We start from the raw sequence: 23,133 nt of genomic DNA, 5'->3' as shown, positions 1-23,133 counted from the left end.
GAAACAGGTTAAGAAAGAGCAAAAATAATCAACAGTTTGAAGACGAGCAGCCTGAATTACACAATGCCCACTCCAGCCTACTGAAAGTGCCTTTGCTATTTATGTGGAACAACCTTTACTTAATAATCAATCTCAAACTATTGATCCATTCAAACAATGTGAATCTTGTTCCAGTTATTAACACAACCTATCTCATGTTGCATCTGGAATGTGGGCTTCCTTCTGTGCCTGATCAGGGCTGGGAGGCCTGGGTTCCCAAGGAAAGAAAGCTGCTTCCAGGTTTTAGTGTGTTTGCTGAACCAATTGGATTAAATGAAATCATTAACACCTCAGCACAATGACTTCTGGACCCTGCTGTTGTTAAGAAAATGCACAACTAAGGCCAGTGCTGCAAGTCCAAAATCAACAGAAGCCAATGAGAGCCCTTTCAAACCCTGATCCAAAGCTGCTATGTGTCAAAATCCGCAATGCGCAAAGAGGACATCCCCTCTCTTGCACAGAAATGAGACTTTGCTGAAGCAATAACTCCTCACACAGCTGCTTTGTTACCTTTTACTAATTTGACTTCCATTGCAGTCTCGTGTTGGCTGTTTAATCCCAGAACATCAACCCTACCAATATCTGCTCTCACATTCAGGAACACTGACACAGGCAGAGCAGTGGAATTCATGGGACAAATGATGCCACAAGGCCTGTGAGCACCAGGGGCAGCAAAGGAAGAACTCATTTTCCTCATCATGCCAGTTCCTCATCGCTGCAGGGAGCCTGTGCATGACAATTGTGTCACACCAAAAGGGCAGCAGCTCAAGACAATGTTCCACTGGTTAAAAACTCAGAACCACCTATCTTGAGCCCAGGAGCCACTGTATCATTGAATGGAGCACTTTTTCTCATGAGTGGAGCACATGTTTTTTTTGTCACATCATTTGTAAATCTGGAGTAATGCTGCAAGATTTTTATCTCCAGCCTTTTTTTTTTCATGTTGGGTTTTCGACAAGGTAAATGAAAATCCATCTCTCTTGGCTGAGTTACAGAGCGTAACTTCAAGGGCATTCCTTAATTTCCAGCCTTCTGTTGCTTTTGACATAAATCTTGGGAGCTGGACTACTTAGAAAGCAGCAGGACACCCCAGTCAACATTTCCTATTCTTTCCTTTCAAAATATTCTTGTTTTCATTATAAGGTACTCTCAGAAGGGGGAAGGTTTTATTATTTTTTTTTTTTTGTGAAATGCTACAAATATGAGGAGATCAAGAGCAAAACCCATGTCAGACAAAATTGTAGCTGCTAAAAGTGATCCATTGAGTTGAGCTACACTTTGCATATGTGTGTATTTAACCTCCTTGTTGCTACAGGATTTTTTGTTACTCTTTCTTCCCCCTCTTCCAAGAGCTGATGGAGTTTTAAGATTCCAAGGCTAAGATATTTTAAACTTCAGTATTAACTGTATGTTTCCTTTGGGATATCCTAGGTAAACTGAATGCTGATTTTCTTGGCATGGTCTGCTAAAATTTTATTGGTATCAACATTTTCTCTGTCTCAAGTCGCATGGCAGCAAAGTTCTTCCTGAAAGTTCAACAAAACCCACACTAAGAAAAAGGTACTGTCCCCTCATTTTAAACCTTTATAAATTAGACTTTAGGCACTGGGAAATTATGGGAATTATTCCAATGTGTTCACCTAGATACAAGAATCAAACATGCAATGTATGTATCAGAATCCTGGCTATCATAGTGTTAGAAAAAAAATGAAATATAGAAGAAGAAACACATCCCTTCTAAAGAAATATTTGTATGCACACAGTGTGTGAATACATACAGACGTGAGACAAAACATAACTGAAGAGTATCAAAGTGAAAACCCTTCAGAGAGGGTATGACAGACTGATCTGACATGTCACTCATTTATGATGTTCCCAGGCTGCTTTTTAATGCAGCTGTAATCCCAGACTCAAAAGGCAGTTTTGAACAGTGTCTATTTTGGGCACATGCATTTACAGAGAAATGTTGGAAAGTGTGTCCATGATTTTGTGTCTTGTTCTGAGAAGACCCACCTACCCTTCGGTGAGATGTGCTACAGGTTCTCACAGCTGCTATCACTGAGCTCTCCAGGCCCTCCAGGATTTCTGCAGCCAGTCCTTGGGTTGCTGTGCTTGGTGGGTTTTGTGGCACCACATGTTCTCATGTCAGGCCTCAAATTAAAGGCATAACTACAAGAAAACCTACGTGCATGTGGCATGTGAGGCTCAGAAAAGGAAAGAGGGAAACCCAACCACTTCTGTTGGGAGCTGCCTGTGGGAAGCAAGACAGGGGGATGAATTTAGACATAAATCTACTCTCAGTTAGGTGGCAGTTCTCATATCCTTTATCTTTCAGTGAGAACATTTCACAGCATGATATTATTTAAGAATAATTAGCAAACTTTAAAAAACAACAAAAACAAAAAAAGAAAAACAAAAAGCACTAACCCCCTCAAACCTAATCAAAGCATCTTAAAACCAAAATACAGGTAGTTAATGGCAATTCATTTGGCTATGTAAACTATCCCACTTGGAACAGATTTTGAGTTTTGAGGCTGGACTATAAATACTTTACACACAACTCTCCGTATAATCAGTTTTCATCTGGGATCTGAGTGAATAACTGATCTGTTCCAGCTCACCTTGCCATCTGCTCAGCTGTGCCAGTGCTGTCTGCCCTAACATCCTGCTCTGCTGTTTCTCTAAAAACATCACCATTCACTGCACCCTGTTAGGTCCTTTCAGAAGGCTCAGTCTTTCAAGGATACCTTCAGTTAACCTAGTAAAAACTCTGCCTAGAGATTGTGTAGTCTTTCACTGGGAAGGAGGATTTTTGGAGACCAGACAAGTATGCCTGTTGGAAATTAATTTACAGCCACTGGTAGAGGAAGTGCAAATGTGTAAATTTGTGACAGGAAAGGGAAATTTACTGTATTTCATTTTATTTAGTATAAAGATGATTTTAAGTCATGTGTTTCTCACTCCTGTGGTCAATGTCTTGGTGAGGAAAGACTTATTGAGTGCTCTTTGGGAAAGGGACTTCTTAGGAGCTTTCTTATGTATTGGAAAAATGTCTAACAAGTTTCTGTTAAAACAGCAATGGCATCACAATACAAAAAAATTCTTCATGGGAATTTTTCTGGAATGTTATTTGAAGGTCTGTATAGAAAGAGGTAATAAAGGAATCTTCATAGCCAATGTGCACAATTTATCATGTTGAGAATGCAATCTCATGTGTAAGACAGCCTTGGATGAGAAAAAAAGAACCACCTTAGCAACTCTAGTCCTCAAGAGCTCTCACTGCCCAGCACCAGACTCTTCAGTAATTCAAATTGCTCTAGGTTTATTTCCAAGTGTCAGAGCCCTGTGCAGGATTGAATGCTTATGTCTAGATGGCCTCTCACATCAGGACATCTCTCATCCATGCTCACGAGCACTCTGCAAGTTTAGGTGTCCCTGTGTGCTCATGAATGCTCCCTGGTGCATCAAGCCTTTGGAAGTTTCTGTTGGAATGGTAATTGAGGAAATCACAAGCCTGCACTATTTATGGAGATCATCTGGTCTCACAGTTCACTATGCAATATGGAAACAACATGTAGCTGGATATCAAAGGCCATGACAGATGCAGAGGGCCACATCTTTTTCCAATATCACTGCTTTGAGGAGGGAAAAATGTCTCCTTTCTGAGCTCTTCTCAAGCATTGATTTGACTCAGAGCCTGCAAGGAAGGTCTGCAAATCAAAAGGTATCAGTGAATGGTTTGTGAGTTATTTTGTGAACAGAGTACAGATCATTAAAGCCAAGTTTCCTTCTGTTTCTAATCACTTCACCTATAATTTAGTCCCTTTACAGCAAGAGAAAATACAGAATGAGTGAATGGCAGAGTCTACAGAGTGATGTTCATGAAGAAGAAACAAAGCATTTGGTTGCAGCCAGGCCTGGGCTAGGCTCAAGGCCTCAGCTGTGTGGTTGATAAAACACAGGTAGGTCTGAGAGCAGTTAGCACATTCCTTAGAGTGTAGGGAACATGGTTTAAAATGGCAGGAGCAACACGGATCTGAAGAAATCCTATGATGTGATTTGACTCACATCAGTCCCCAATTTGCTGTTTCTACATAAGATCACTGGAAAATCCAGTAAAGTTGGCAATGAGCTTTTGTTGCCCATGGCAAAGAAGCCGCACCCCTGACATTCATCATTCAGAGCTCTGCTGTCTGTAATACTCTGAGTCCATGTGCTACAAAGGCAAGGCCAGGCAAGTTGAGGAGAAAATAAAGGCAGGCCTGTGGCATCCCCAGAAGGGCCAGAACCCTGCCCATGTTTCTGAGCATAGCCATTTCATGGAAAGAATAGCAGAGGGTTTCTTGTATATCCAGGAGTCCTCATAGCTACAAAGCATTCCCAAATGCCATGGCACTGACAAATCAGGCCAAAATTCGTTTCAGGTTTTTACTTTTCTTCCACCTTGGCAGATTTGCTCTCTTTAAAGAGAAAATCTATGTAAGTTGCTGCAGAATAGACAGAAGACATGCTGCTCCTTTTGTTTGCTTATTCCTTCATGACTATGCCAAAAAGAGATGTGGAACAAGTTACTTTGCAAATTCTTCCCTGAGAATCACTTGACTGATGTTGAAACATGACTACTTTGCTTCCTAGGCTGTCAGTTCCAATTTGCCAGTCCTGTGCTCTCAGTCCAGCTCAATAAGCAACAGGAGCAGCTATAAAGATAGTAGCACAAACACAGTGAAGCTGAGTGTGGCTTTAGGATGGGACCACATTCCACATATATTAGTCAGTTGACTTCTTCATAGAGGAATCCCTAGAAAAAGAAAAAAAATGCTGTTTGTCCCCCTTTCTTTCCATAAGAAGGCTATTGAGGAAAAGAGATTTCTTCCTATGCACCTCTGTTTTCATCACAGATGTTTGTGCCCTGGTGAATTTTCTTCAGTGCTTTGATGACCTCATTTTCAAATGCTGTAGAGAGAAGTCTTCCACTTCTCTGAGACTCTCACTAACAGATCTCCTTGTTAAGTCATTCTATGTCCCCATCATTTCCTTTCCCTCAACTGCACTGATCCTATCTCCTCAGACTTTGTGAAATCATTCCTTTTAAATATGATTCTTTTTTTTTTTTTTACATCATGTGTAGAAAGGAGAAGGAGTTGCATCCACACCTTGTCCCATCTTCATTGTGTGGAGAGGTTTCTTTGATATGCACAAAGACCACTAATGTTGATAACATTATATTTCTATGTGGCATTTCTTAGCCACATCTACGTGCTGCTCTTGGCCACACACCACACAACTGCAGTGCTGAATGCATTATAAGACAGAGATTAAGCAGGAGGATTAAGAAAACAAATGTTAAATGGAACTGTAGATAGATTTGACATCCCAACTATTCCTTATCCCTCAGCACACACATTTATTATTTGTACATTTCCAGCAGTGTAGAAAACGCCTTTTCCAAATTCCATGCACTGAAAGGAGGATAGCCGCGCCAATGAGGGGGTTCCCAACATAATTTTCTCTGCTCAGACTTTCAGCTCCAAAACCTCTATGACATGACTATTTTATGTATTTATATGCTTAAGAAACAAAATGGGGCACTCTCTACCAGCTTCAGAGTAGATATAAAGGCCATATTACTGCCATCTAACCTAAAAATTATGAAGTCTCCAACCACTCTTTCCAGTGCTAAAAGAGTCAGTGGTCAGCCTCAAGAGTCTGAATGAGAAACAAAGATATTTCTTTTTAGAAGGGAACTCTTTTGTGTTCAGCCTTCCTTGGTTTCTTCAGCCTCTAAAAGCCTTGAATTTGAGACTTCTGCAGTTTGCCTCTGCAGGTCCTTCTGCTAACCACAGAGTGCTTTGGATAGGCAACGCTGGCTTTGAAGCTGGTAAAAGTCTGGAAACTTCATATAAAACAGAGCAGCTTCAAGAAGGATTTAAGTACAGTCAACTGTGGCCCTTTTCCTGACAGCAGAATAGAACTAATTACCATTAGTCACACTTGTAGAACAATTAATACATTTTTCCTTTGCTAAACAAATGCAATTTGCAAGACCAAACCATACAAAAGGGTGGAGGGGTTTTAACACATGCCAGTTGGATTTGGTTTCTGTGTCTCCAGATGGCAGTGAGCACAGAACAAGGCCACATTTCCCGGCGTGAACAAGAATCTCCATCTGCAGCCTCTGTGTGCCACAAAGCCTGTGACTCATCTGACTGCTTTGTACTGGCTGGGCTACTGCTGGCTTTGTGTAACCATGTCCTCCCAGGACTGGGCTCCCAAGTGCCTCAGCAGGCCCAGATCTGCACATGGTTAAGTCAGAAGAAGGCAGATCTAAGCACATCAAGGATGTTTACCAGCCACAGAATTCAGGATTCAATTTCTGTCCCTGAAAGCCCATCTGTCCCAAAAGCTCTGGGAATGATGCCCAGGACAACGCACTGACCTGCTTGCCCATGTGTTTTATACTCAGATTGCAGAGCACTTTCCAAAGTTTTGAAACAGTTCACATTCCCAGAAATGTGAATGAAGACAGGTCATGCCCATCTTTACAGACTGAGCACAGATGTCTTTCTCATTTCTTTTCTTCAGCAAACTTTACCAGCTCCTGCATTTCTGTGGAGCTCACTGCAGAAGGGAGATGTCCCCACACTTTGTGTGACCTGTTCCGTCTGAAGCAGAGGCTTGCCTGCAAGAGAGAACAATAGTTTAATACCAGTAGAACCACCAGACATAGGCAGTGATGTAACAGTCCTTTCAATGCACTTCCTAATACCCCTCTAACAAAAAATTCTGAAACACTTAATTACCATGGACTTAGGTGAGTGCAAGTCTCTATCCACCTGTCCCCTTTGTATGCTGGTGAACTCTCCTAAAGCCATAGAGATAACTGAATCAAACATCATCTGGTCTTCCAGCTCTACTTTTTCCAATCTTTAGTCATTCATTCTCTTAATACCCAGATTTTCATTCCTCAGTGAAAAGTAATAATGTTTTGATTTTTCTGTGCTGCTGTAGCTTGAAGGATCTATAGATGTGTCTGAAATCCACAGGAATAACTCAGGATGAAATAACATTTTTATTTTCTAACATTTCTGATGGGCAAAGGAAGAACAAGAGCATGAGACAGAAGAGTCTGAACCTTTCTCTTTTAGCATGAGACTTTGGACCTTGTTACCTGCACAGTAAATGGAATTTGCCCATATCAGAGACACATCAATGAAGATGTTTTAGGTTTCTCTGTTCATGGGAGATATAAGTGGGAGTAACTGCACAGATGCACATTGATATGTTTGTAATATAGAAATATTACCAGCTATCATGAAGAGCAGGCCTAGGAGCTATGTGAGGGCTGTCTAATGCCCAGCCTTTCCAAGTGCTGACCATGTCCAAAAGGATGGATGACTAGGTGTGGCTGTTGTCCCCCCTCTCTGCTCACCAGATGGTACAGAATAGAAATTCCCACTAATTTCCAAACCAAGAAAGGCCAAGGTTACTACGGGGAGCCTGCCAGCACACATCACATGGCTTCAGGGCTCAGATGGTGGGGGCTTTACTCTTCTCACCACTACAGAGGAGCACAGAGCCCGTGGGAATTCATGCCTTGGTCGGTTTTACAAGCTCTGAATGCATAAGACTGAATTTATAGAGTTTTCTTTCTGCTGTTTTTTCAGTACAGTGGCTTCCTCTGTGAGATGGCAGGCAAGCAGGCAGCTAGAACATTAGGAAGTATTGTATTTATTGGGTCTTGCAGTCATCAAGAAGGTGGGAGGCACAAAAAAGTATCCTCTTAGGAGAGATACGGATTAGACTTTGAGTCAGTTCTACAGCCAACTGTTTTAAAAGCCCCAGAAGAGGCTTAACTATTTAAAAATGATTTAGCGGGTGAAACTGCTCCGTATGAATTATTTGGTGGAATTAAGGAGATGAGAATGATTAGGAAGGAGTGAGGAGCTTTATCAACTCAGCACTAAATGTTGAGCTGAAGAAGGGAGGGCAGACAAGACAGCTCATAGATGCCTGTGATTTTCAAGTGATCCATGAATGTTTATTGGGATGTCATGTCTCTGACCCCAGAATGGGATGGGAGCCAATCTGCATAAAAGATACTCATATTCCTGGCATAGTTTTGTGGTGAGCAGAATCTGCTGTATGTATATTTTATGTTTCAGGTTGCAGGGCCCTGTGTGGGAGTTTTATATAATGTCTTTCAATATTTATTTGGTTAAACTTTACAATTATGATCCTTGGAGAAAATTATTCTCAGATGCTGGATCGTGCCTCTGTAATTTGACTGAGATTAAGCACACAGACTATCTCTTAAACAGCAGCATCTCTATCATGTGTGCTCCTCTAACCCTTCACTTCTAAATATCTCTGATAAAACATATTTATCCTCTCAGCCACTATATAGGCAAACCAGTGACAGCTGCCCATGGCAGATTGATACACAGACACACTGGCAGACAGTGCCTAGTTTTAAATGTCTCCCTGGGGTCCTTGTTGTTCCCAAAGACAAACTGGTAGGTTCAGAAGGTGTCTCAGACCACCAAAGACCTAAACTACCTGTGGAAGAAAGGGATATCTGCTGGTTCAACATACCTAAGTTCAGACAAAGCTAAAAGTACCAGTATTAGTGATTATTTCCCCCTCAGACTTCTTTCCCTCTTTGTCTTCTCTGGAAGGGTCCCCATCTACAGGTCTGACTTGTACCTGCTATTACCTCATTCCAAACAACTTCTCTAGAGCACTTGAAAGGACCCATGAAAGGTGTCTAGAGTTCAAGAAAAAAACGTTCAGACTGGAAAGATTAACGTAGGAGAGGGACTGTGTTGGCTGACAGGATGAGGATTGAGAAAACAGTCATAGGTGGAAGGAATTTAGCCAAATACCAGCTCTGCTGTACATTACTGTGCAGTGGGAAGAGGGCTGTTCTCCAACATGAAGAAGATCCTTTGCTTCTTAATCATTCTAGACCACAGAAACTGGAACAATTTGTTAGTAGAATGACAGTCAAAAAGATCCAAGAGCTCTCCACCAGCAATGTGGAGACACCAAAGATATTCCAAACATTATCCCAGCATTTTGGTCTGCTTCTTGTTGTTTCCTGCAGGTCTAAGCTGATATCATCACTATTGTGTTCATTGGGAAAAGCCTGCAGTGTTGTGTCTCACCCCACTGTCCTCCACGTGGAGCTCCCCAGTTTCTGAGCTCTTCATAGATTATTAAAAAGAGGCTGTATTAAACAAAGGTCTACTCTTCTGCATCTTTATCCCATTCAACACACGGAGCTGCCCAGTTTCTGAGCTCTTTGCAAACTATTTAAGAGAGACTAAATTAACGACTCTACTCTTCTACTTCTTTATGCCATTCAACACATGAAGCTCCCCAGTTTCTGAGCTCTTCACAAACTATTTAAGAGAGAGTAAATTAACAAGGGTACACTTCGTACACTTCTACTTAAACTATCCCATATATAAATATCTCCAGAATGAGATTGCTGTATCGTTTTGGGTGCATGAACAATAAAGCTGATCAGAGGCTGTGTGTGGGTTGGGTTTGTTTCATGGTGGTTGAACCAGCTCAGATACACAATGAGACAAACGTGTGCCGCACAAGCCACCAAAACCTGAGTGGCTTGGGACAGGCCAGGGCAGGCAATCATGTGGGTCTGGTCACACCAGCGAGAACAATCATGTCTTTACCGTTCCTATGCAATGGAAGCAGCCAAAGATCTGTCAGCACAGTAGTTCTCATTAAACCCCAGCGTTTGCCAGTGGTGAGTGGAACCTGGCACTTCCCAGGCAGAAGTATGTGCTGCACACACACTCTCTCTCTGAGGTTTCTGGGAAGCATCAAGCTGCACAGCCACTCCGTGCAGGCTCTTAACACCAACATCTTTGATTTGCACAGGGCTTTACTGCTCACTGAAGAACCCTCTGTTCAGTGTGGGCACAGTTAGTCCAGAGCCTCCAGGAAGCACGGAGCTGTGGGCTCCAGAAAGGGTTGGGATTTTCAGGTGCAGTGGAGGTATGATCAGTTTGCTTCCTCTGAGCAATACTCAGTAGTTCTCTGCTGTTCCTGTCGGGTAAGGAAATCCTAGAAAAATATCAAAAATCCTCAGATTGTACCAAAACTGATATCCAAGTATAAAATCCCATATTTCTATGTAAAGACAGATGTGAAGTATCTGAAGCCATTGCACAGATGCTAGAGACAGTCACAAGAAAAGTTAGGCTCTAGTCGCTGTCTATGCTGTGTTGTGTTTCATTTCACATTCCCATGTGGGTAGGAGGGAGAGGGAGAAATTAAATATCCTGAAGTTGAATTTAGGTCATCAGGAGTCTCTAGGGTTAATGGGAACTGTTATTGCTGAGATGCCAGGGAAAACTATTTCAGAACTATCAGCTCTGCCAAAAAGAGCAAAATGAATCAAACATTTGAGTTCCTGTGTAGGAAGTAAAAATAATTATTCTGTTATTTATTACTGTAAAAAAAGGTCTAATTTCAGCCAAACTGTCTGAAAAAAAAGCATTCAAATTTTATGTGTTTGTGGCTGTAGGAGGATTTGACTTGGATGGTTTAAATGAGTCCCTGTGTGTGTGTGTAAATGTCACAACATGCCACACAAGCAAGGGTCTGACGAGTCTGAATACGGCTGCGTTTGAACTTTGGGAAAATTCAGATTCATGGCCTGCTCGTATTTTGGCACAACAAACTGAGCCAAAGCCTTTACCCAAACACACCCAGGACTGTGAAAAGTTCAGTCCTGTATCCAGTCTAGGGTTCCATGTCTGTTGCTGCCTTAAGCAAGCGTGAAGTGGGCTGCATAGGCCTTTTGTGTGTCACAGATGAACCAATATATTTCCTGCTTTGGTTTGGAAGTGCATCTTGTTGCAGCTTCCTAATGAGCTGTCTCTACAGCAGATGTCAAAAGCCAAATTTAAAAAGTTTATTTTCCATCCTAAACTCAGTATTTCCTGAGAAAACAAACTCTTTGTGAATATGTGAATATTTAAATCTGCGTGATGACCTGTGTTTCTCCAGTGCCAATGCTTTGTGTGCTATGAGAGAAAACAAGAGCTGATTCCCAATGTCCTCTTTTCCTTCCCACGCCTCTGGCAGCCAAGCCTTGTGCTGAGGCAGCACACTTGGACCTCAGAGGCACTGAGGGAGATTCTCCACTGGAGGAGGCAATGAGGAAGCTGAAACTTCAGCTCTCTGCTGAGCTGCTGTGCACATCCCAATCTGAGCTGTGTCTCTGCTGGATGAAGTCCCCTCAGTTTTTCTTGGAGGAGTCCTCCTGTGGAAGCAGTGTTTTTGCAGGCAGAGCACCTCCAGCTGTTGCCAGCGGTGGGCTCTCACCTTCTACCAGAGTGTGCTGTAAAATAATGATTTCCCCACTAGCTGCAGAGCAGTCATACAGAGTAATAGAAAAATCACATTACAGCTATCAAATTCTGCAGAATGGTTCAATAAACATAGGTGACAACCCAATTCTCTGCTACTTCTGTGGAGAGATCTAAAATAACATATGCAGATCCTCTGGGCATCATCCTCATTCTTTTAGATGAGATTTTTGCCTCAAAAGCATTTAAAAAATAATCATGAGAGTTGCCGTTTTCTCAGTTTTGGAAGATCACTGGGAATCGATCCAAGATCGGATCTTACTTGAGGGAAGATTTCTCCAAAGGGAAGTTGCACATGAGATGAGCTCTCTAGGGATGGAAGAGCTCTTGGCTGCTCCTTTTATGAGATGTATCTGGACTGGCCAGAGCGAGCTGTAAATGAGACATGATCAGGGCTGGCTTTACAAGGCCTATTTTCCCAGCTGGGGCAACCTCCAAGGCTGCACAGCTCAGTGTGAATTCACCTCCTGGAAAACCAGGGCTGCCTTGACACACTGCTCTGGTCCTGCTTGTACTGATCTTTTGGTTATGTTATGGGTGACCCTTTACAGTGTGTTTAATGACTTTATGGGAATCTGGGAAAACATCCAATCATTCATAGTCAAAATATTGCACCTTGGACTTGATACCAATACAAGCAACCTTGTACTTTATAAAACTGACTGGGAACTGGTTTCCTACCCCTTTTACTCTTCCAAGAACTACAGCCACCACAATAAAGTAGCAGTAGAATTTATGATCATTTACAGTAAGTGGAAACAAGGCGCTTCTGGTATTCCATCCCTGGTGCTATTTTCCTTAAAGCATCAAGACTCCTAAGAAATTCTTCATGCACAGTCACATGCAAGTATCTACCAAGACTTTCAAGCTGCTTTGACTTGCCCCAAAAGGAACAAAAATCTCTTTGCAGTTGCAAAATAACACACAGGTTAACTCAGATCAAGTCTCCCACAAAGGCAGCACTCCTGACTCAAGGCCTATAAAAGATTCTCAATTATTTTTTTTTAGTTCTTTTCCATCAGTATATTTTATAAAAGTCCCTTCTCATGGATAAATGGTAATACTTTCTCATAGACAAAATAGAGATTCTGATAAATGCAGAAGCAGCTTCTAAGAAACTTTGACAGAGGGGAAGGCAAGGGGTCTTTCATTTCAGAAAAAGCTAAGAAAGGGAGATCTTCCCAGCTGGAGTGATGGCTCTGCAATTTGAGTTAAGACAAACAAAGATCCCAGCTCATCACTCCAGTGTGTGCACTGTTTTTAAAAGAAGGAGATGTTATGTCTGTCAACCTGCCCAGAAATCCTTTAACCAGCAAAAGGAATCTGAAACCAAGATTGTCAAAAGCCAAAAAGGAGTATTTTGCAAAGGTTTTGGGTTGTTAGGACTGAGCAGAGGAATAAAATTGCTAGAAAACGTGTCTGGGAAAACAGATTGGCCATTGACTTGTAATAAGACCTGAACTTGCTGCAGTCAAACATAAACTCATGCAATCCTGGGGCTGTGGATTGCTGGATGGAGAGTGGCCAAATGAAGGAAGTGTTGCCCATGGTCTCACTGTGCATAAAAAGGGATTGAGAATGTAATATGGACGAATCTGAACTACCTGGGGAAGGGAAACTCCCCTGCTGTAGCTCCCGTTCTTTCTGGTATTGCAGTTCAGGAGCTTCCACCACAAGGACTCCACACTACAGAAAATGTTTGGTTTGGTGTGTGAGTAGAAGACCTGTGAAGGGGCCAGAGAGTGTTCCTTGGAAGGCACATCAGCATGAACCTGACTGGTCCCACAGGGCCAAGAAACATCTTCATTATTAATGATCCGTAAATGTGGAAACTCAAGCACTGAGCAGAGCAGATCTCCAGGTCACAAGGGATCAAGGGCAGTGCTGGAGCTGAAACACAAGCTCCCAACATAAAGAATATAATCCAGTGTTTCCTAAAATTCTCCGTAATTCTAGGTGTGGGGAGGTAAGAGAAATGGGTGAAAATAGAAAAGTCTCTTTAGAAACTCATCGTCTCAGATCCTCAGAAACAGGTGGCTGCTTGAATACACTTAGAGTGAAGAAACTAAGGCCCTAACTAATAACTTAGGAAAATAAACTTTTGAAAATATTCTTTGGAAAGGAAGGCATAATCTCTGATGTCACAGGCATTGCATGTTTGCTTACATCTATCCTATAGAGTTTAAACAGTGTTTGATATAGCACATACACAGTAGGAAATACCTATAACAGATAAGGCAGCAGTGGAACCCAGAGTTTGCAGAGACTCTGAGCACCTCTAAATTGCTCCTTGCCCTCAGGGTTTGTTTTTTATTGGTTTCACCACTTAAAGCATAAAAAGAAGCCCATCATGAAGTGCTACAAAAGCTGCTGTCCAAACTCTTGTTGAACATACATACTCGGGGACAGGGGGAAGGTAGAAGACTTTCACCTTCTTTTGAAGGAGGATCAGCTTTCAAAACTTGAGGAAAACTTAAATCGTGCTGTTTCTCTGACACATAATTATAAACTGAACCAACCATGCAGGTTGGTTTCCTCCCTCTGTATTGATGCATTTTGAAGCCTGCTCTGCCAGTTCTGATATTGTTCTTTGAAATTTATAGTCATTATCTTCAGAGTTATATAACCTGAAAGTGAAACAGAGTGATCCAAAATGACTGATTTTATATTTCTTTTTGTCATCAAATGGCTCAAACTACTATGATTTGGTCTTAAAAAAATCCAATTCTCTCCTTTCCTGTCCTAATTTCTTGTTGTGACCACAGGGGAGAAAAAAAGTCAATTTTCATGCAGGTCTGGCTCACCTGCAAGTGACTGCATCTTCCTGTGGCTGATTTGAAAGCAACAAATTTAATCCAGAAATGTTGTTTGTTCATGGTCCTGCCATAGTACACAGAGATAGTTATTGCCAACAAATCTCTCTGCAAAAGCAAGCAAAATCACAGAAACCTGCTCTGAATGCTGTATAGACACAAAGGAACATGTAACATTTTCTTGGCAAAACTAACCCATGGCTTCCACATCCTGAAAACAAGAGTCATGACAACACATCAGAGGGCAGGAAAACAAATAGAAATCTTAGACTTCTTGACATGAATTTTGCTTTAAGAAGAATTGACTAAGAAAGCATGGTAGTAATTATACATTTGCACTTTATTCTTCATTTAAACACATAAAAAAAACCACCATCAGGAAAAAAAAAAGGCATCCATTACATTAAATTACCAGCAGTGGAATTTTGCAATGGCCTGGAGAGAGCAGTCATTTGACTTTAGGGGCTATAGGGCAAATGAAGGGTTGTTCCCCTTCCTGTCTCCGGAATGAAGCCCTCAGATCGGTCAAGCTTATTTTGGAAATCGACGGCCCTTGTAAAATTTCTCTCAAAACACTCCATCACCCTCTGGCAGAGCTGTTCGCAGTGGATCCTGCAGGTAGAAACACTCACCACCTTTAAACCTGAAGGAGGAACTGCTACTGTTCGAGGTAAAGCAGCAAAAGTTACTTGCAGCTTCTCCCCAGAACGAGTCGTCTCACTTTTCATCTTTTTCTTTTTCCTGAACAAAAAGCCGCTTGGTGAATTATTAATAAATGCTGTTAAAGAAACAGCTATGTGAACAGTTCTATAAATTGCATATCCTACCACAAGCTTTAAGAAATCACATTTTTTGCTTTATTTGAAGACATGCTGAAAGCATAACACCCTTTCTCTGAAATGAAAATGTCAGGACACAGCAGAAGAAGCTCAGAAGAGCCTGGATATGACAAAAGCTTTGATTTCTTCCTCCCTCTCAATTTTGAACAAACACACCCAGTATTTTCAGCAGGGTTAAGCACCCAGAGGCCAGGCCAGGTTGTGAGCAGACCTAACTTCTCATTCATGCATCAAGGAGGGGGTAAAAAAAGCATTATATTCTGAAGTCTTCTAAGTGGAAAAGCACTTCAGGGTTGGACTTTGCACAGCCACATGCTTCTAACTCACTTTAAGCAAAAAAAGCAGGGTTCCCATAATGGTTTTCACTGCAAACACCATCCTATAAGTACAGCAAGTCCTCACTCTCTGAGCTCTCCGTGCACACCTCAGTGAGTTACTGGAGCTGAAAACTTCTCTTAAGGACTCTTCTCTCATTTAAACAATTCATTTTGTAAAGGTGTGGAATCATCTGCTTTTATTCCTAGGGGACCTATTGAATTAATTGTCGTGACAAAGATTCCTTGCCTACAAGATTCTTTTGACTACAAAAGAGGAGGGAAGACAAAGGAGGAGAGGCTACAATTAAAGCGGGCACACTACCTGAGTTACCACAACTTTTAATCTCCCCTGGTAGCTCCTGCCTCCTGAAACCGAAAACAATCAGGGGTCACCAAGCATGCTCCTCATGATATGATATGATGATCTCTGGAATATTGTTTTCCCCATCAGTTTTAGGAGAAGACAAGCCCAAGGGTGTTTGGAGAGGAGTACAAATGAGAAGCCAGTCCTGGAGTTCTTGGCTTGGATCTTCAGTAGAGCTGGCAAAAGAGCTGATTCTAAACCTTGGATCATTGCAGCTTCCTAGGAACTGGCTCTAAGACACATTGTACGACAGGAATTTCCTGAAACATCTCCACACATGCTTAACTAAATGATCAAAGCTAGAAGGGTATTTTTGTGTATTTCATCCTCATGCATTCAATTCCAGACACTTCTAAAGAAGGGCAAGGACTGAGATGAGCCCTAAATTCCCCTTTCTTGGGGAGATTAACTCTTGGTCATAGATATCCAAGCGCAAGAACCCAAAGCCTCTGCACAGTCATGAAGGTGATGTCGAGAACATCACATGAGCCACATCAGAGCATGCAATATCCTCAGCTCTCTTCCACCCTTAGCTCTATTGATCAAATATAAGTTTGAGTGAATAAGATACACCAGGGAGGCATCCAAGATAGAAAATAATCTGTCTCCACCCTGCTGTAGATCTATGTATGCTACTGCCCAGCTTCATCTGTGTCCTTCACCTATCAGAGCAGTGACTTTGTTGTGATTAAATCCTGCTTCAGTGATTTACTGACTCACCACCCTACAAAGCCCACAGTGACTCAAGGGGGTTAAAGGGATCCTTCCTTCCTTTTCCCATACATCTCACAGTGCTCACAGGGGATATTTTTCCCATCCAGTCCCGCACTGTGATCTCCCTTTCTCTTCACCCCATGGATCATTTCCAACAAAGGCTTTGGACAAGCAGCAAGGGAAAGTATTTGCACAACTGCTGCCCATGTTTAGGGTCCCAGCTAATTTCTGGATTCTGACTCCTGAGCCCTTCAAAATGCCAGGGGCTTACCCCACTATCTCAGGCACTGGTTGGGATGGAAAGAGTACTGAGTCTGAAAGCCCTGGCTAAAAACTGCCCTGAAATAAATGGGATGAAAACATTTCCAGCTCCCTCACCTGGCTGAAAGACACTGCAAAGAAGTAGCTTACTAAAATGCACTCTTTTATTCAGCTTTTGCTGTTCATTTTACTGGGATTCCAGATTTCTTTCTGCCTTCCAGTTTTGCCTTTGTTGTTGTTGAGTTTCCAAGGAGTCTGTCAGACAGGAGAAACAGTATCTCAGCACACAAGTGTGTAGGGGTGCCAGGCCAGGGAACATCATTAGCAGACTTATTTAGAGAAAAGGGTGAGTTAACCACAAAATGCTCTGCTGATAATTTGTTTAGCTGCTCCTGTGGTCAGAAGTGTGGTCAGGCTCCCAGCATCCAGGAGCTGTTAATCACCTGTCAGCGGGCTCCTGCAGTCTTCTGCAATTGCAGCCCCTGTCGTGTGAGGCTCTGTCAGCAAGGGAAATGAAAAGAGCAACACTCAAAAACCTTTCCAGAGAGAGCAGAGCTGTGGCTGAATCCAATCTGTGGTGTATCTCATCTGGGACTGGGTTTAATTTGCTAATAGAAACCCAAATTCTTATGGCAGTAAGGGAGCATGCAATTAACATTATTTTGCAGCTGGAGCTTTAATGATTCCATACAGCTTGTCTTTCCTCATCTGTTACTCCACCCCACGCCTTACAATGACTGAATACATGAGCCAATATCAACAAGACTGGACACACAGGAGAAGTCCTGGGCATATTATGTTTCTACATCTCACTAAATCAGGGCAGAAGAGACAGCACCATCCTGGGAGAATCCTTTCACTGCAATCTCAGCTCCTATGTACCTGAGACAACATCTATCTCCTGAGAGGAGTGCAAGTGCCCCAGCTGCAAGAAAACCTCGAGGTCACATCTAATTAGAGAATCAGAGAACAGTGTCAGGACAGAGTCCCAGGCTAGAGGAGTCCCACATGGTCCCTCAGATAGATGCCCTGAAGAACAGAGCCCACTTCCCTGAGGCTCAAATAGTCCTCATAAATGAGACAGAGCAGAGTCCTTTTCTCTGCCCTTAACACTGGAAAACTCAGGGCCAAACCTGCAAATCAGAGAGAGGAAAAAGCAGTGCTGGCTATGAAAAGTAAAAGCAGAAAGGGGACTTCAGCACTAGATCTGTGTGAGAAGTGTGTTTTACCCTTTCCCTGAGGAAAGAAGAAAACATGAAAGCTCAAAGTAAATGCATATTTCCAAGAAAAATGCTCTGTGATTAAGTGGTATGTTTTGATCACTAGTGGTGGATATTTCATCATCCAGGAAATTACTGTTAAGGGTCACTGCACACTAATTAAGCTTTACTCGCTCCAAATCACCTCATCACACCCCATAGCATGTGCTCTGCCTTTACTCTGGCTCCACATGTCCAGTTCTGGGCACACACACACAGAGAAGTGCTGGAATGACACCCCATGTGCTGGACAGAGCTCTGCTCCTGCCCACACTGGCTGGAATATGCTGCTCCTCACTGGCACCAGAGCTCCACTCCACCTCTGTCCCAGCAAGGAATGCCTGGCTCTGCTGATTTCCAAGGCAGCCTTTCAGGGCTGTGAGTTGCCAGATGATGTCTGCACATTTTTGAGAGCCCCTGGGAATCCACAGGTTGATTTTGATGGGCTTTAGGCTGGGCTGTTACGCTCCAGCAGCCAGCTAATGCAGACCAGCAATTCCAGCAGGGAATGCTCCAGCACAGGGGCTGTGTTAGTGGGGAGACTGAGTCCAAGTGACAAGGAAAAGATAGATGGGGAGTGATTCTGGGGGTAATTAGATACAGCAGTGATGTGGGATTCAGACTGGTGCTCAGCATGCCCCCTGCATGAGGAAATCCTGTTTGGTTTCCACCTGGATTCAGGGTATCCAGGTTCTGGACCGGGCAGGGCTGAGTGAATATTTATCCAGGATAGACATCAGCTCAGATACATTGATTGCTTAGGCTGCTCTGGATACTCTGGACTTAATTTTCAGAACAGCCAATGAGCAGAGTCATGGGAACCAGATCCAGTCCTGCTCTGCTGGATTTCAAGCCCATGAGGGACTTGCAAGCCTTTTGGTTGACCTGCAGCAGAACTGAGTCCATAAACCTCACCCAGAGTTTCCTGCAAGCGGGCCAGGAAGATGTGGGGAATGAGGCTGGGCCTTCAGAGGGGGCTGGCTGGAATTCTGCTGGACTTCCTGCCAGGTACAACTGCAGCACCTCTCAGGCTTCAGATGTTTTGCACCACGGTGTACATATAATACCATCTGGCCCTGCCTTCCCATGCTGTATCTCGGTTGAGCCCAAATATTTATGCCTATTCAGCACTCAGTTTATCCTAAATGGAAAGGACTGCTGCCAGCATGTAAAAGATATATGTAACACGATGGATCAGCCAAACCTGGACACTGGCAAAGCTTTCTGAGGCTGCAGAGCAGGGCATATGCCTACAAGCAGGATTTCTGTTTCCTTGCTGCCAAGGAGCTCGTGTCCATCTTAGAGAGTTTATTTGTGGGAAGGAATAAAAGTGGCCCATAAACATAAAATGTAACAAAAGAAAATGCCAAACTAAATCTGACTTTTCTTATACCACTTCGTTTTGTGGAAAAATAGCATCTGTCCACTTAAATTAGACCAAAATACTGAGATGTTTCCTAATGAACTGGCAACTATAGATGCCAAAGGGGTGAGAGCTGAAATCTGGAGAGGATATTAGCTTTTCCCCCCGATCCGAATATGATCTTTATTATTATTATTTTTGCTTCTTCTTTCCATTTAATTTGGCAATGGACTTACAGAAGAAATAAGGGTTTTTTGTGTTCTCCCTTCTGTGAACTCAGACTGAACACAGCCAAAATTAACTTCTCCCTGGGAGGTGAGGATAGAAGAAAAGGAAACTAATCTTCATTTCCGACCTCCATCTCCCTGACATTATATCCTTTATTTACAAGACCTGAGCATCATCTGCATATAAGAAGGAAAGAAAATAATGTCTCAAATTGGAATCTGGAAATATTTATTCACTTTATAATGGCATTGCCATAAGAAGTTTGATTTTTTCATCTACTCCAGATTGCGCTGTGTAGGAATAGTAACCTCTTTAGCCCACCACTGAATTCTGTGATTCATCAGTGTAACAAAAGACTTTTGGAGGGTTCAAAGTATTTCCTTTCTTTTCTGACAATACGCACTGGAAAAATACACAAAATAAACAAGGAAAAAAGGGAGTTGTTTCTGAGGAGAAGACAAAGAGGGGAGGAAGAAGTTTGCTGGTCAAAGAGACTGATTAAAAAAAAAAAAACAACTGGTATAAATAGGCTTTGGTGAGTTTTAGACACACACTTTAGAAAGTGAGTAAGTAAGACATACACTTTAGAAAGTAAGCCTTTAGAAAGCAAAACAAACACTTAACTAGCATTTTGTTAAAATACTAACACGTATCTCTGTTGCACTTAGGACCCTGGTAGGGAGAGATAGGAAATTTTGCAGATTCTGCTAGGAAATGCTCTGACTTCTGACATGTAACACTTGTGATTTTATAATGCATCTTCTCCTTCAGGTTATCTATCAGATGTAGACAATATAAGCCTGTCATATTTTTGTTTATGCTGCAGCCAGATATAAAGGTTGTAAATTTGAGTTGATCACAAACCTTGTCTAAAGCACGTGTGCACTTCCGTGACCCTGTTTATCTTCAGTGTTTGGCCAGCTGAGATAACAGCCTGGTGTGTCAAACATGTGACATGTGTTATCTGGACACCATGAACACTTTTGTTGCTGGGACATGTTGACACAGCACTTTTGAGGGGATGTAGACAACATGATGGCTCCACTTATGCTAAGGAACAAGATGAGTGGTCTTATGTTAATGTGTGTGTCTCCCCCCATGCCTAACTCTGTCATCTTGCGTTTGCAGTGAGGAACAACTCAGATGAATTCAACAACAGAAATGTTTAAAAAACCCAGCACTTTGTTTTGGGTATCAGAAGTATTTCATTTTGTTATTGTGGGATCAGGGAACAAAAGGTAGGCAGCTCTTTTCTACAGAAAACATGGGAAACTTGCCTTTGTGTTGTATTTTTTTTTAAGTGGTATATTACTTTGTTAAGAATCAAAACACAGTATTTGAGATTGATAGGCTTGAACCCATTTGGAGAGAGAGAAATTGGTAAGTCCTGTTCTTAAGGTCCTTCTTAACTACTAGGACAAATCACAGCCTCACTAAAAACATCAAATTCTGTGATGCCTATATCCCTGAAAACTGTGGATTTCAGGGTTGCATCTTTTCTTGAGGGATTCGAAATCCACTGTGCTCAATCTACCAACACCCTTCAATGTACAAGGACATCAGAAAGGACAGAATGTAGCTGGGGAGCTCCATTTTTGGGGTTGCAGGGAGAAATTTAATCTCATAGTGAATAGTTCTTTATGAGCATGTCTCTACCACGAGATGGAAGACAGCAGAGAAGGGCAGGAGTTGGTAGATGCCCTGTGTGAAAGCATCAAATTAGATTTGGAAGTATCTGCCACATCTGTGGGATACCAGACAATGCCAGACCCCTCAGCTCCAAAGGCAGGACTGCAGGAGGCTGATTTCTGCAGGTAGCACTACAGAAACCAACCTGCATCCAGCTGCCTCCCAGCTTCCCTCCCGCACAAACAATTTCAGGGGAGGTGAGATTGCATGACAAATTCAATTAGAGATGAGCCTGAGGGGGAAAGAAGCTGTCAAAACAGATGATTAAGATGAATGCAGTTTGCAGCCAAGGGGAGTAACCAGCATTAAGTCATGCCCACAAGCAAGGGAAAATAACGTGCTAGAAACTACGAGGTAAACTGGACTCTTTTTTTTTCATTGTGTTCCTCCTGTTTCTCCTTTTCCTCCTCTCCCACTCTCTGCAATGCTACTGCTTGGCTACACGTTAAACACTTTGACAGTCACACAAAATCATCTAACATTTCCATGGCAGTGAAACACAAAAGCATAAACAGTTTATTTCTTGTGAAATTTGTAAGGAAAACAAACATTTTACAAGGCTCTGGTTCCCTCTGCCTTTTCCTCCCATGAAGCCCCAAAATTATTGCCAGTGTAAAAGACAAGAGAGAAAACAGACCTTAAGTAAACAGAGTCATGAGTGTTATTTACTATCCCCTGGTTATATGCCAAGGAGATATCAAGCAAGCAGACATTAGGAAAATATTTATCCAAGCATTAATATATTCTTTGCACATGACACATTGCACATCATTATTTAGCTGGGCTGATAACACGGAAGCTTTACTAACAGCATATTTCTTCCTGTGCTTAGAAGTCTTTAAAGCATTTTTAAGCCCCACAGTAAATCACAGCCCAGTCTGCAGATATGTTCTGTATGCACATGCAGATTCTGCTCCAGCCCTTCTAATCACATGGTTGGGTGTCCATATCTGTTCATCCCTGGAACCTGAATGTCATTTCAGTGATAGAAAAAGGAAGGGCAAAGCTATCAATGTCTGCCTCATCCTAAGCTCCTACTAAACTTCCCAGCAGCATCCGCCTCCAGGGCTTAATGAGGGCACTGGTGGGGTGAAGCAGATCAGAAAATACAAGAACTGAGACAAATCTGGAAAGACTCCTGAACAAATCAAGAAAGCCTTTAAAATGTCTAAAGCACTCTATTGTTTCAGGGCTGGGAGGTTGCAGGCTTTTTCTAGTGATCTTTCAATATGTCTCCTCAGAACAAGTCCTAAGTCTTATTTTTGGTCTTATTCTCATATTTTTTAACTAAGTTTGGCAGATGAAAATGTTTAGAGAGTTCCCATCTGTCCTAGGCAAGAAAATGAGTCTCTCATTGTTCTGATTGTTCTGTGTAATAAATACAAATTCCAAAATATGGGAATTACAGCAAACCTGATTGTATTGACTGAAAATGGAACTGATAGACACAGAATTAGAAGCACAGATCTCTTAACTCATGACTAATATTTAGTCAGCATTAAAGGTGCAGGGCCCACTGACCAGAGGACACCATGAAAGGGGAGGAAGAAGAGGATCAAGGCATGGATGTGGGTGGATTAGATGGTGGGAAGCCCTGAGTTTCCTTGCATCAGACCTCACAACAATCCCACCAGGACTCTGAGCCCCTCATTGTGCCATTTTCAATAACAAGCCTAGGGAGACAAAGGTGTAGATGCCAGTGCTCTGTAACTCAGCACTGATCTGAAACACTTCCTGGTGATGCCATTTAGCAAAGCCTTTCTCTAACTATTAACCAAATATTAAAATATTCTAGATCTTTCTATATCTTTACATGGAAAGCTGGAGTCTGGAGGACTTTAGTGACAC

This window comes from Melospiza georgiana, chromosome 9 (genome assembly GCF_028018845.1).
Source record: "Melospiza georgiana isolate bMelGeo1 chromosome 9, bMelGeo1.pri, whole genome shotgun sequence".
Taxonomy (NCBI): domain Eukaryota; kingdom Metazoa; phylum Chordata; class Aves; order Passeriformes; family Passerellidae; genus Melospiza; species Melospiza georgiana.
The sequence above is the reverse complement of the archived record's forward strand: the minus strand, read 5'-3'. Positions refer to the sequence as shown.